The sequence below is a fragment of the Agelaius phoeniceus genome, chromosome Z (assembly GCF_051311805.1).
Source record: "Agelaius phoeniceus isolate bAgePho1 chromosome Z, bAgePho1.hap1, whole genome shotgun sequence".
NCBI classification, from domain to species: domain Eukaryota; kingdom Metazoa; phylum Chordata; class Aves; order Passeriformes; family Icteridae; genus Agelaius; species Agelaius phoeniceus.
The window spans coordinates 9,541,329-9,553,683 of NC_135303.1; the positions used below are offsets into that span (position 1 = coordinate 9,541,329).

Genomic DNA, 12,355 nt, shown 5'->3' on the forward strand with positions numbered 1-12,355 from the left:
GACAGCATGATGAGAAACTCTCACTCAAGCTGGAAAAAATTCATACCGTATCTGAAAAAGCCCTGGAGATACAGCTTAAATTCCCTATTGCACAAGCCTCTAAATAGCAGTCAGATTTTTAGTTCTTGGTTTTTTTTTTTTAATACTCTGACTCCCTTCCAAAATGCCAGAAAAACTCTGTCAAGTTCAGTTTCTGGGGGAAAAACCCACACACACCTTCAAAAATGCAACTAACTTAAAAAAAAATACCCTACACAGACACTCACTCTTTCTCTGGTCTGAGTTAAGTCTGTCCCTCTACTCAGGCCAGGAATTCAGTGAGCTCATGGAATAGCACCATTTTCTGTATGGTTTTCCTCAGTTACATGATCAGAATCCTTCTTGCTCCATTTACCAATCCTAACTACTAAGCTAAAGGCAAGTGATTGTCCATGACAGGTTACAATGGCACCAAGGACTGAAACACACTAATTTCACTGTATTCCTAAATTCATGTAAATACTCAAGTCTAAGCCAGATGGGAAATTTTGGAGAAACCATTTATTGAGAAAGATACTGCCAAAAATGATACAGAATCATAATTATAAGTAATTTGCTTAAATCATTTGCGTTTAACTTTCTCACAAATGCCTTCCCATGTATTTGAACAAAACTCAGTTCCTTCATACTCCATGAAAGTTATATTGCTATAATATTTATCAACTAAAGGAAAACTAATCCCTACAAAGCATCTGGCAGATATGGACACTGTGTGCTAACACTAACAGTTACTTTGAAACTAGACAAAAAAAATTCAGATTAACTGTGACCCATAAATGCAGTACAGAAGCTAGAGAATGCAGCTTCACACAAATGCACACAGATTGTGCTCTGTGCAGGTTCATTTTCAAAAGTCAGCAACCTTCTGCATTGTGAAAAAGAAACAATTCTCTAATTGATAAAGAATGTAAAGCCCTATTCTAGATAAAAGCAAAAACAAATCACTTTGCCCTTAAGCTATTGTACTGACAGAGTGAAATTGCTGATTTCTAATCAATATATTCCAGCCTGTCCTGTTTCAGATTATGGCATTATTAGTCCACCCGTTAGTTCACTGGTATGAAATTCAGTTTTTCTATCTACACAGCTCCATTTGTAATAAGAGAACTTCCAATTTTCTTTTTTTTTCCCATTAAGGAATTTCAAAGACAGTCTGCAATACACTTATCATATGCAAATGTTTTTGTACAATTTAATCCCACAAACTGTAGTATTATATTCAAGTAGAACACATCAAATTTCATTTGGCATGTGGGAAAATAAAATTAAAGCATGAGTTTAGATGCATAAACAGGATAAATAGATAGGATTTTGCTTCATCATATTGAATAATTACATCCTGGCACAGTGCCCACATCATATTCATTATGAAGAGACTACAGTGTACAGCACGCTAACTTTCTCAGACAATGGCTAGATGACTGACAAATCAGAAGTCTTACAGATTTGCTTGCTATTTCTGCCTTGTACATTTCTGGAAATCCTGCAATTCCTCATTCTATTACGTCCATTAACCAGGATGGTCAATAAGAAAGCTGCTCATTCTTCTTGCACTGTGCAAGTGTTCACATGGCACTGTCTGCACTCCTTACACCTCTCAGCTCGCAGTGGTTCCCCTCCAGGCCTGCCCCTCAGCCTGCTGTAAGGACTGGAGAAGGCTGTCATCATTGTTTGCACCCTAAGGAAACACAGGGCTGTTCCCATCCTCCTGCTGCTGTGAGGCTGGGCCATCTGTGCAGCTTAAAAAGAATCTGCACTTACCAGATCTCTGTCTTCTGCTGTGTTTTTGCTTTGGAAATATGCTTCACTTCTGGCATTGTCTAAACTACTGTATTCCCGTCTAAAAGAAGCATTCTCAATACCCAACATTCTACCTTATTAATAATAATTAAAAAATAGAATTAAAAAGCACCAGGCACCTAATCCACACACGATAAAAGGGAAGGATTCAGTGCCTGGCCACAAGAGCCACATCCTCAGACCTGCAGCAGATGCCACTGTTGGCAGCATTTGCTTGCCCGGCAAAGTCCACAGAGAATATGAAGTCAAATTTATCATTTTCAAAATGCAAAATTTTTTTTTACTTGCTCACAAGAGTTTTTCTGCTGTACTTTTTTCCTCCTTCCGTGACACCACTTATCCACTCCTTCATATTCTGCCCAACTGTCAGGTGATTCCCATGGAAACACCAGTCACAAGATTCAAACTAAACAAAAAGAATTTGTACCCATGGATATTGCTTCAGAATATCCTTCCAACTAAACCAGTGGGATAAGATTCTTGAAGGTGACATAACCTTTATGAATTTTTTTTCTTGCTAAAGTGAAACTTGAAAGACTAAATAAACCATACACAGCTATACAAAATTCTCTTTTGGGATCGAGGAGAGAGAGGTCAAGACAAATCTCACGCTTATGAATGATTAATTCCTTAGCAGACCTTGGTTTCTTGTCCATGGCCTGTCCTGAGAGGGAGCAAGCAGATGTGTTCTGTTTCCCAGTTGTTTCATTTCCAAAGGGAAGACAGAAACCTCTAAATCAGACCAGTACCATTAACCAGTACCAGTACCCAGCCTCCCTCTTCTTGATCACAAGGAATTTCTCCATCAGAGAGGTCTACAAAGCATTTTCTTTTCTTCCTACTGGTACTCAAGGACTTTTTTATGATATTGCTAAAGTATAGCAACATAAGCATTCCTGAAAATTATATGGCCAGCTTAGGGACAAAAGGAAGTCTCAAACTCAATACATTCACAACAAAGAAGATCAGAACTGTTAATTCATACTACAGAAACTCCAAACACAGAGAGCATCAGGCCACTGTCAGCTGAAAATTGCACTCTATCTTGGCTCATCTAGTTATTTGTCTGAAAAAAATATTTAAACCACAAGTGCAACCCTATGCTACTTCCTCTGAATCTCTTCAGTGATAGACAGTAAGGTGATTTTTTTTCATAACAAAATCAGGAAGACACACAAAAAAGGCCTAGCTGTCTAAAGAGCTTGCACATCCAGCTATGGATCCTGTAAGAGACTCTCCTTTAACAGAGATTTTTAAGTTCAGAAGATTGTCCCTCTTAAAGAATGCTTTATGTGACAAACCTGAGCAAGACAAAAATGCTCCTGTTTTAAGGGAAAGCAAAAAGTCAAGATTCCACCTGTCTAAAACACAGAAGATAAAGGGACATTCCCTTTTCCTTGGATGGAATCTGAACTCCAAACTGAACAAATGACAGTCAGGAACTGTTCTGACACTAGATATGACTTTTTACATTTACAGACTTTTTACCGGCAGATTAATATCAGGCAACTCTCTACACCTAGACAAAGCAAGATCACTTTCTTTAGCAAAACACCTGCTAAAATCAAGGAATAACTCACAAATCAATGAAAATAAATAACTTATAAAAATAACAGGAGTTATACCTGGATCTCTTAGCCCATATACTGAAGGTTGAGGCTCTGTTTGGTTCAGTTTAGAACAATCTTCAGTACATTTTAAACTTCACTGAAAGGAAAAAAGAAATTATTAAAGACAAAATAGATTTTAAAACAAGTTTTCTTTGCAAGGAGAGACTAATCTTAGACTGTGTAATGACTTTTTATGGAGGATTTCGAAATGGTGTGAGGGGTTTTTCTCTACTGAAGGCAGAATGCAATGGCTTTGCTTTATATACAATGCTTTGCATATACTTTGCTTTATATACAATGTTTATGCACTTGTAACTTTCTCAAAGCCAGAAACAGCTCCTTTGCTTTGCAATGAAGCTAGAAAGAGGAAGGCTAATATTCTAATGAAGAACATGTTGAGTATCTATTAATTATCAAAATAAAACCAGTCTTTTACTACCTTGAAAACACCATAACATTTGTTTCTAACCTGGCCTTATGCATTATTCCTTTCCATTAGGAAGAAACCCCAAGAACAGCAAATCACTACACAAGTGATTTTCTAACTGTAATGGCAGCTGACTGTGACTATATTTCCTGTTGTCATTCATCAATCATGCCAGTTTTAAAAGACATCCTACTGTAATTTCACAGAAATTCTTGACTCCTCTACAGCATTGTTGAAATGGCTGAAATGTGAATACAAAGGAGATCTTTTAATGTGTTGTGCTGGTCTCCAACTGTAACTATAAAGCTAAAAAAAACGTTTGGCATCCTACTCTGATTTCATCTTCTCAAACAGCTGTAAAAGGCTGTCCACATGCAACCAAGCTTTCTTTCAACAACAGAGGGATAGGGACAGGTGGCCAACTTCACATCTGGAGGCAAACAAAGTCTGGAAATAAAGAATGACACACTTAAAGCATGCTCCACCTTATATCTTAGAAGGCATTACCCCAGTCCAGCAGGGCATCAGTTTTGAAACTTGAAATTGCTTTACTGTTTGCTCAGCAGGGTAATGAGATGAAAGGGATCAGAGACCTGAGCTATGACTGGGACCAGAATAAGTTATTATCTTTCAGTAGCTTAAGAAGACAGCAATGTCCTACTGCTTTACATCATTACTGCAATTTACAGTAGATGTGCCCTTTTTTGTTTTTCAGTGACATTTCTGTGATCACTGTGTTTTGAGGGGCTTTGCCCAGTGATGTTTAGCAGCACCATTTGAACCCTCTGACTGAAATAGTATATTACTGTCATCAGCTGTCAAGAAACTTCATACTTTTTCTGGAAACTTACACTTTTGATGGAGGCTGTTAGCAGGTTTGTGTGTATTTGTGGAAGCTGAAGCTTGGTATTTCAAAGGGTTACAAACTAGAGTATGACAGCAGGCCTATAGGTGACTGCACAGACAGGCGCCTGGCAGAAAACTCCCACCCCTTGCCAGGATCACAGACTGCTGCAACTTCCACCTGCAAGCTTGGAAACACTGTAATTGGCATTGCAAAAGGACACACTGCAGCACAGGTGGATGTGGAGAGCCTGCATTTAGGAAAACCACTGCCCGAGCCAGGATCTTCTCACAGGCCTCCTGCACCACCATGGCAGTGCCCAGCAGGTCTCCAGCACATGTGAGGGCAGAGCAGATCCAGGGGGAAAAAAATAAATTGCTCTGAGCCAGTATGTGTTTTAAAATGTCAGGGCTTGCTTTGAGGCTAACCTTTTGTTATAAGAAGGTAAAATCTTCTTGTGGTTGGGAGGGAGGGAGGGATGTGATAGAAGTGGCGGAAGGAAGGAAGTGGCGGAAGGAAGGAAGTGGTGGAAGGAAGGAAGTGGCGGAAGGAAGGAAGTGGCGGAAGGAAGTGGCGGAAGGAAGGAAGTGGCGGAAGGAAGGAAGGAAGTGGCAGAAGGAAGGAAGGAAGTGGCGGAAGGAAGGCAGTGGCGGAAGGAAGTGGCGGAAGGAAGGAAGTGGCGGAAGGAAGTGGCGGAAGGAAGGAAGGAAGTGGCGGAAGGAAGTGGTGGAAGTGGCAGAAGGAAGTGGCGGAAGGAAGTGGCGGAAGTGGCGGAAGTGGCGGAAGTGGCGGAAGTGGCGGAAGTGGCGGAAGTGGCGGAAGGAAGGAAGGAAGGAAGGAAGGAAGGAAGGAAGGAAGGAAGGAAGGAAGGAAGGAAGGAAGGAAGGAAGGTTGGTTTCACTGAAGGGGATACATCTGGTCAACATGGCCAGCCTGAGCATGGCTTCACCACCAAAGTAATCTGGGATCTGCTGCCTGAGATCAAGAACTGTTTGGGAGATCTATTTTGCCTCTGTAGTCCCAGCATTCACAGAATCCCTAAGCAATTTTGAAGAAGAGTTTCATATAAATCAGCACAGACAAGCCTGAGATGAGTGACTTTCCTCATGCAGCTGAGGAGAGAACAAGAACCAGCACAACAATTCAGCAGTTTTTTGTTTGGCTGAGATAATGTTTTCCTAGTGCTAAACAAAAAGTGAAATCAGGTATTTACAGTATCCAAACAGAGCCCCTAAGAATGAAAGAGATGTTAATTCAGAGAGTGAAAGGCGCTTCCTTTTGTGGTGGGTTAACACCTCCCTCCCCACACACCCCTCAGAGGGGCTGGAAGTGATCAGGACATGCTGGCTCCTCTCTACACTGGTCCTGGGCTCTTCCTTCAGGCTGAAATGTGCATCAGGAGAACTGTCCTGGACTGCCACAAGACCTGATCCTGGGGCTGTTTTGTGCTCTTCCCCCTGCTGCTCCTCACCCTTTTCCCCTCACTCCTCTGCTCCTTCAGCAATTCCACCTTGTTCCATCCTTGTTCCATCCTTGTTCCATCTTTGGCAGCGCATGGCTGGGGGCTGGGCTGGTCATGACCAGCTCCAGATGGCTACAGGGAGTCACCATCCAGCTTGGAGCTGGTGGAAGCTGTCAGGCAGTGGGCTCAACCAGCCCTGAGCATCCCCCAGCAGAGACATGGACACTGATCACCCTCCAGCAGAGATCCTGAAACTGAGCCCAGACAGACATAGATTTATGTGGATATTACAAAGGATGTGACAGAGGGGGAGAGAGGAAGGAAGAAAATCAAGCTGACCGTTACAAGACTTGTTTGCTAGGCACGTTGGCATATCTGTGTCTGCTAAATCACACAGCTCTGTGTGCCCAGCTTAAATCCCAGCAGGACTGGAGGAACCAGCATTCCCAATCTACTCATTCCCTGGCCTTAGATGTTGTGGGCACTGATTCATCGCTCTCCTCTCTGCCAGGGCTTGCAGGGAGAGGACAGCTGCCAGCACCCCCTGCACTGCCATGCAGCACCTGCCCCAGACCCTTCTCCCATTCCCTACCTGCTGGTCCCAGGAAAATCTCCTTGTTCTTTTCAGTTCAGCAAGAAGGAAGAAATCACACTACTCCTGCAGAAGGAGAAAAGGGGGATGTGACTCCAAGAAATGGGCACTCAGATGATTTTCCTTCCACTGGGGCTGGCTGCATAACACACCAAGTCCAAGCAATACTCAGCAAAACAGATAACTACAAAGTTAGGTAGTTGTGGTCAAAGAAGAGACATTGGGCAACTGCAAATCCGACTCTGTTGGATTTGACGTAAATGATGCCAGTGTGAACAGGAGCTGCCCTTCTGCAGGAGAAGCAGAACCAGCCAAAAGGCAGCTGCTTTGCTTGACCTGTATCCACAAACATGTGATGCCTGTGCTGCCCTAATGAGCACTCCACAGGACCCTGGAAACTTTGCTTTTAACCCCATTCATTGACTTTAAGGGATTTGGGGTTTCGTGTTCAGGATTCATATTGCAACAGGCCTCACCTCCTCAACTGAAAAGCCAGGGAATGCATTAACACTGTGATTTTATTCACAAAAAAGGCCTGTGTGGTATTAAAGGCAAGATGCTTTGCAATAGTAGCAAATGGAGCACCTAGACCAGTCCCAACAGTAAGAATAAACTGCAGTAGTGAGTTTTGTTTGACCTGAAGAACTCGTCATTCAAACCAAATCATATTTTCAGCTACATGCAGCAATATTTAATATAAATAAAATATCTCTCATTGTTAAATCTCAAAGAAAAGACAGTTGAACAAAAAGTACCTGCACTGTCCTTAGTTTTATTACCTCTGCCATTAAGAAATGTCCCCTGTTTCAAAATAGGACCTCTGATGGGACCTCCTCACAAACAAATCCAAAATTATTTGGGGCCAGCCCAATTTGCACATGAAGAACAAATCCCCAGAATAGACCACTGTTAGAAAAACAAAAACACAGCACATGGTTTTGATGCAACCATTGAAGTTCAGACTGTCAAACAGTTTAAAGTAAGGATGTGTTCAAATAGTTTGTTAAAACTTCTTAAACATATATAATGAAAACCTCCATATGCCATACTCCAAACACTGCAATACTATATGCTATTGCTTAGAATAGTGATATGTTTTTTCAGATGTTTTTCTTTTGACAATACTGTGCTGGTTTTATTACATTTATGATTCAGGGATTTCAGATCTCTCCCTTCCAGTCATTGCTATGATGTCTCAGTTCTTGGGTCAGTCTTCCTTTACAGAAAGGTTGAGATCCAGTCTAATATGGCAGTGGCAAAGGTTCCCAATTGTGACAATACTTCTCAGTATAACATTTTCCACAGCATTAGGCTTAAACTCTTCATTTACTGGCATCTGTATAAACTGCACCATCAGTTGCTTTGTGAGGAAGGTTAGCCTGGATTAGGCCAAACCTGGATGTTTCAGAAAACTTTGACATCAAAGCTCTGTGTGCCTGCTCAAGTGACACTGCTGTGAATAGTAACACGCACCCCAAAGCATTCTTTGCCACTGTTCAATAAATAATGCCTCCAAGACTACAGGCAAGCTTCTCCACATCCACATGGCCATGACTCTGCAACAAACAGATTTTTTAAACAGATTTCAGCTCTCATAATTTTATGTGTTTTAACATGACTGATTTGCAGTCTTTTAGACATGCTGATGTTTGAATAGATTTTTTTTTGCCACCTTGTTGCTGTTGCAAACACAAACCAGAAATTAGCTAGAGATAAAACCAGAATAACCAGTGGTCCATTGTGAGGATTTGGTCTTTGTGTGTAAAGTGGGCTGGCCCTAAATAATTTTGGATTTATTTGTAAGGAGGTCCCATCAGAGGTCCTATTGTGAAACAGCGGACAGAGCAAGGTGAGGACAGCAGTTAGACCTGCATTGTAATAGGTACACAAAACACCAGAAAACCAAATTACTTTCATATGCACAAACTCATTGTTTCTCCAACAAGTCCATTAGAGATCAGTGCTTCCAAGAAGGGTTCACCCAGACAGGCAGCCTCATGATCCTTTTCAGATCTTCTTGCCCTTCCTGGACAGTCCTGTCCTCCTTCCTTCCCTTCCCTGCTCTGCACCAGGGGAGCATGATACCCTTTGACACAAGACCAGAGATGTCCTGCTGGTCCTGCTGTGCCACCACACAAAATCACGCTTCTCTCTCATCACTGAATTTGCTTACAAGGTTGCTCCTCTTGACCTAGTTCCCAGCTAAAAGCACAGACAGGTCCTTTGCCCATGTGTCAGGCCATTTACAAGCTGCCTCCTCTGCCACTAGAAATATTAGCAGCTGCCTATCTCATACTTACAGCTCCTTAATAGCAAGAAAATATAAACATCTTTTCAGCAGAGGTGTTTGCTTCCTTTCCAGGGCTAAAACCCTCTGCTGATAGCCTTCCTTCCCTCTATCCAGCAAGCAAACCCTCTAAAGAAGGACAAAACATTAAGTCTATATCCACACTAGCATTCCTTAACCTAGTGGAAAAGGTTTCCCACAGAACCTTTTAGCTGTGATTAATGCTGTGAAGACATTGGTAGGCAAAGCATGGATGGGCAAAAAAAAGCACAAAACATTTTTCATGGATGTCACCTCCAATTAATAGATAAATCTGCTTCAGCTATTTCCATCTCTCTCTCTGCTCATGTGGCTCTCCAGAGAATTAAAGCCTCATAAATACATGCTTGTTTTTCTCTTCTGTACACAGAAATCACATCCAACTTGGGAATTCCTTGGACTGAAATGGCTGGAGGTGAAAGAATGTTATAAAGAAGCACTGTATATGTGCCATTCCAAGGCAGCATTGTACCCTTTCCTGGAAACCTTGCTGTATTACATGGATGTAGCCTGGCTGAGAACCCTGAACCACCAAAAAAAAAAATTAATGCAGCTCCAGGAAACTGGTTTTGATGGTCACCTTTTAAACAATAGAATGCTGTCTAAGGAAAGCAAAACATTTTTCTTCCAAAAAGCCATTGCTCAAAAAAAAAATTTACAGCAGAAAGGTTGACTTCATACTTCTGAATAGTTCAAAATACTCTCTGGAGTTGTTTTAAAAAGTATTGCCTGTAGCATTTTTACTTTAATGACAAAGCAATTGAGTTTTGCATATGTGGGGGCAAAATGCACAGGATTAAGAAGGAAGAATAAGACAGAGCAGTAGCACCAAAAAAAAAAGGCAAAGTCCTTGGGTAATCAGCCAGCAGAAACAGATTTTACCTGCATCTTGTTTAGGGGATGGACCCCAATGTGATATGACACAAAAAATCATTAAACAGGAGAAAATCCTACTTCCAACCCATGCATCCAGGCTGTAAATGTATCCATCAGGGATCAATGACACTTTTAACCTCACCTTTTGCCACCTGAGATCCAACTGCTGCACAGTTTTACATGCCCTACACTCTTAACAGTCTGGCTTGTTTTTAAAGCTACTGCTTCAGAGTCAGGAGGTTAGTATTAGGAAGGTGCAATTAAGTAAATTTCTCTAATTCACAGTTGCAGGAACAATGCTCAATAACAGAACATTTATGGAATATGAAATAAGCAAAAGCCAAAGGAAAAGCAGCTGAGGAAAAAAAAACAAAAACAGCTGTTCTAACTCTTTCAGCTCCCAGTGCAAAATGCAGTGGCTACAACTGCAAAATCTGGCAGCTAAGAAGTCTACTCAGATAAAAACAATAACTGAATCTTCCTCGTTGTCCTGAAGACTTACTCCATTCTGTGTGTACTCACAACTGCTTGCAAACTAAGAAGTGATAGAAGGTACCATTTCTCAGAGGTCTAAGCCTGTGAGGGACTTGGACACCCCCAATTTAAAAAGGTCAGAGGCTGAGTTACAGCTGAGCCTGTGCTCTGGAAGTTGATGGGCATTATTTGCATCACCATTTCTATTCTTCTCCCCCCAGACACAAAGCTCACCATTGCCTGGGATATCCTTTCTCCTCAACCTAGTGAAGCATGAGTGAGAGGACAGGGAAGCACTACAAGAAGCATTTGGCTACTTAACTGGGCTCTGTACAGTAAAAGAGATCTTTGTTGACACAACTTTGTGTCAACTTTGTTGACACAACAAGAGATCTTTGTTGAACAAGAAACACAGCTGAGGATACTTCTACACTATGTGAGTCACCAGAGCTTTTAGCCTCCTCTTTTTACATGCCTCAATTTTCTTGCAATATAGTCTTAGACTTTCTTAGGTAAGGTTTTAGATAGATAAAAAAATACTGGAAGTCACAGGAAGTAACAGCAGGTAAAATGGCTGCTTGATTATATTTTTATATTTGGTTTTCATAAATCCATACAGTCAGGACTCAGAGTGTATGTATGGAAGCCAACAGGAGTTCACCTGTGCTAAACATCAAGAAATTAAGATAACATGCTATGAACTGTAAAAATGTAAGATATTTTGTAATAAACATAATCCAGAACGTGTATCTGAGATTAAATCCTGCCCTAGTGGGAAAAGGAAGCCACTTCAATCCTCTCAGTGTAAAGTAAGTTGCAGTAGCAGAGCTCTGGAAGTGAGACTAAACAGCTGGGCCAGAGAATAAAGCAGCTGAGAGCATCTGAGGAGTCTAAGGGATGGTAGATCAATAAAGAGGACAGCAGAACAGGTATTGAACCTCACAAATGGAATCTGTATTGAAACTGAGGAGAGCCAGAGATCATAGCACCACTCTTTGGCATCCACACACGTGTAGCAGCCAGTGCATCAAATATCAGGTCCCAAACAGCATCTTATCATCCAGTGCCCTGTGTGAATCAGTGGCGTAATCTCAATCACCCTAAATCTGACTGGATAAAGCCCTTGCTTCCCTCTCCATTTGTTTTTTCTGGTTTATCTTCTTGTACAGCAGAAGACTTCATCTGATGTTAATGCCCATATTCCACATCAAGATTTTCTTTCACCTCTTGCCAACTGTCTCTAAAAGATGCCAACCAGCAATAAACCATGCTTCTGCTGTAAACCACTCCTTTCACTCTGTGGGCTCTAGAAAATAGCTGAACATGGAACAGCATCTTTAAAAAAAACACTGGATTTCTGACAAGCACACTTCTAAACAATGCTCATTATAAACATACTCACTTATGAGTATCACACTGTGTATCTCTGGCTTGCTCAGCCAACGCAGAAACTTCCAAAATAATAAGCCAAATTAACAACCTTGTTCAAGAAATAAAATATTTCTAAAAAATTGTTAAATCAAGCTGACATTTCTTGGGAACTGACAAGAAAAATAACAGGGTAATAATTAATGTACCCTACACTATAAGCCTTCCTTGAAAACCCTCTCACTCCATCTTACCAAAATATTACCAAACTGAAATTATTGTTCTTGTTATGGTCAGGTACAGCTCTTGTATTCCCTAGGCTCTACTCTATTCCAGTTAAACTGGCAGGGCTTCAATGAAGCCAGAGCTTTGGGCCTCTACCTATTAAATGAAAAATGTCAGTCCTTGCCAAAGTACAAAATTAGCTACATCTTTCAATGATTTTTTTTCCAGGATGCAGCAAACCACCTCTTTTTTTTTACTTGTAGGCTTGTAAAGCAATGCCAATCACAAAGCTTGCCAGAAATGACAAAATAC

The 12,355-nt window shown here is 41.2% G+C and overlaps 1 protein-coding gene across 3 annotated transcripts in view; it reads right to left on the bottom strand.

Moving 5' to 3' along the window:
• The window catches only part of PLPPR1 (phospholipid phosphatase related 1), a 119,098-nt gene that overhangs the window by 90,050 nt on the left and 16,693 nt on the right, over positions 1-12,355 (bottom strand). Inside the window, exons 2-3 of one of the 3 annotated variants that reach the window (XM_077171230.1) lie at positions 6,775-6,840; positions 3,465-3,546 (exon numbers count right to left, since the gene is read on the bottom strand). The exons of 1 other annotated variant lie outside the window; for it this stretch is intronic. The gene's annotated coding sequence lies outside the window, so the exon portion shown is untranslated. The remainder of the gene's footprint in view (positions 1-3,464; positions 3,547-6,774; positions 6,841-12,355) is intronic. One more of the 3 variants, XM_077171229.1, reaches the window with a different exon arrangement.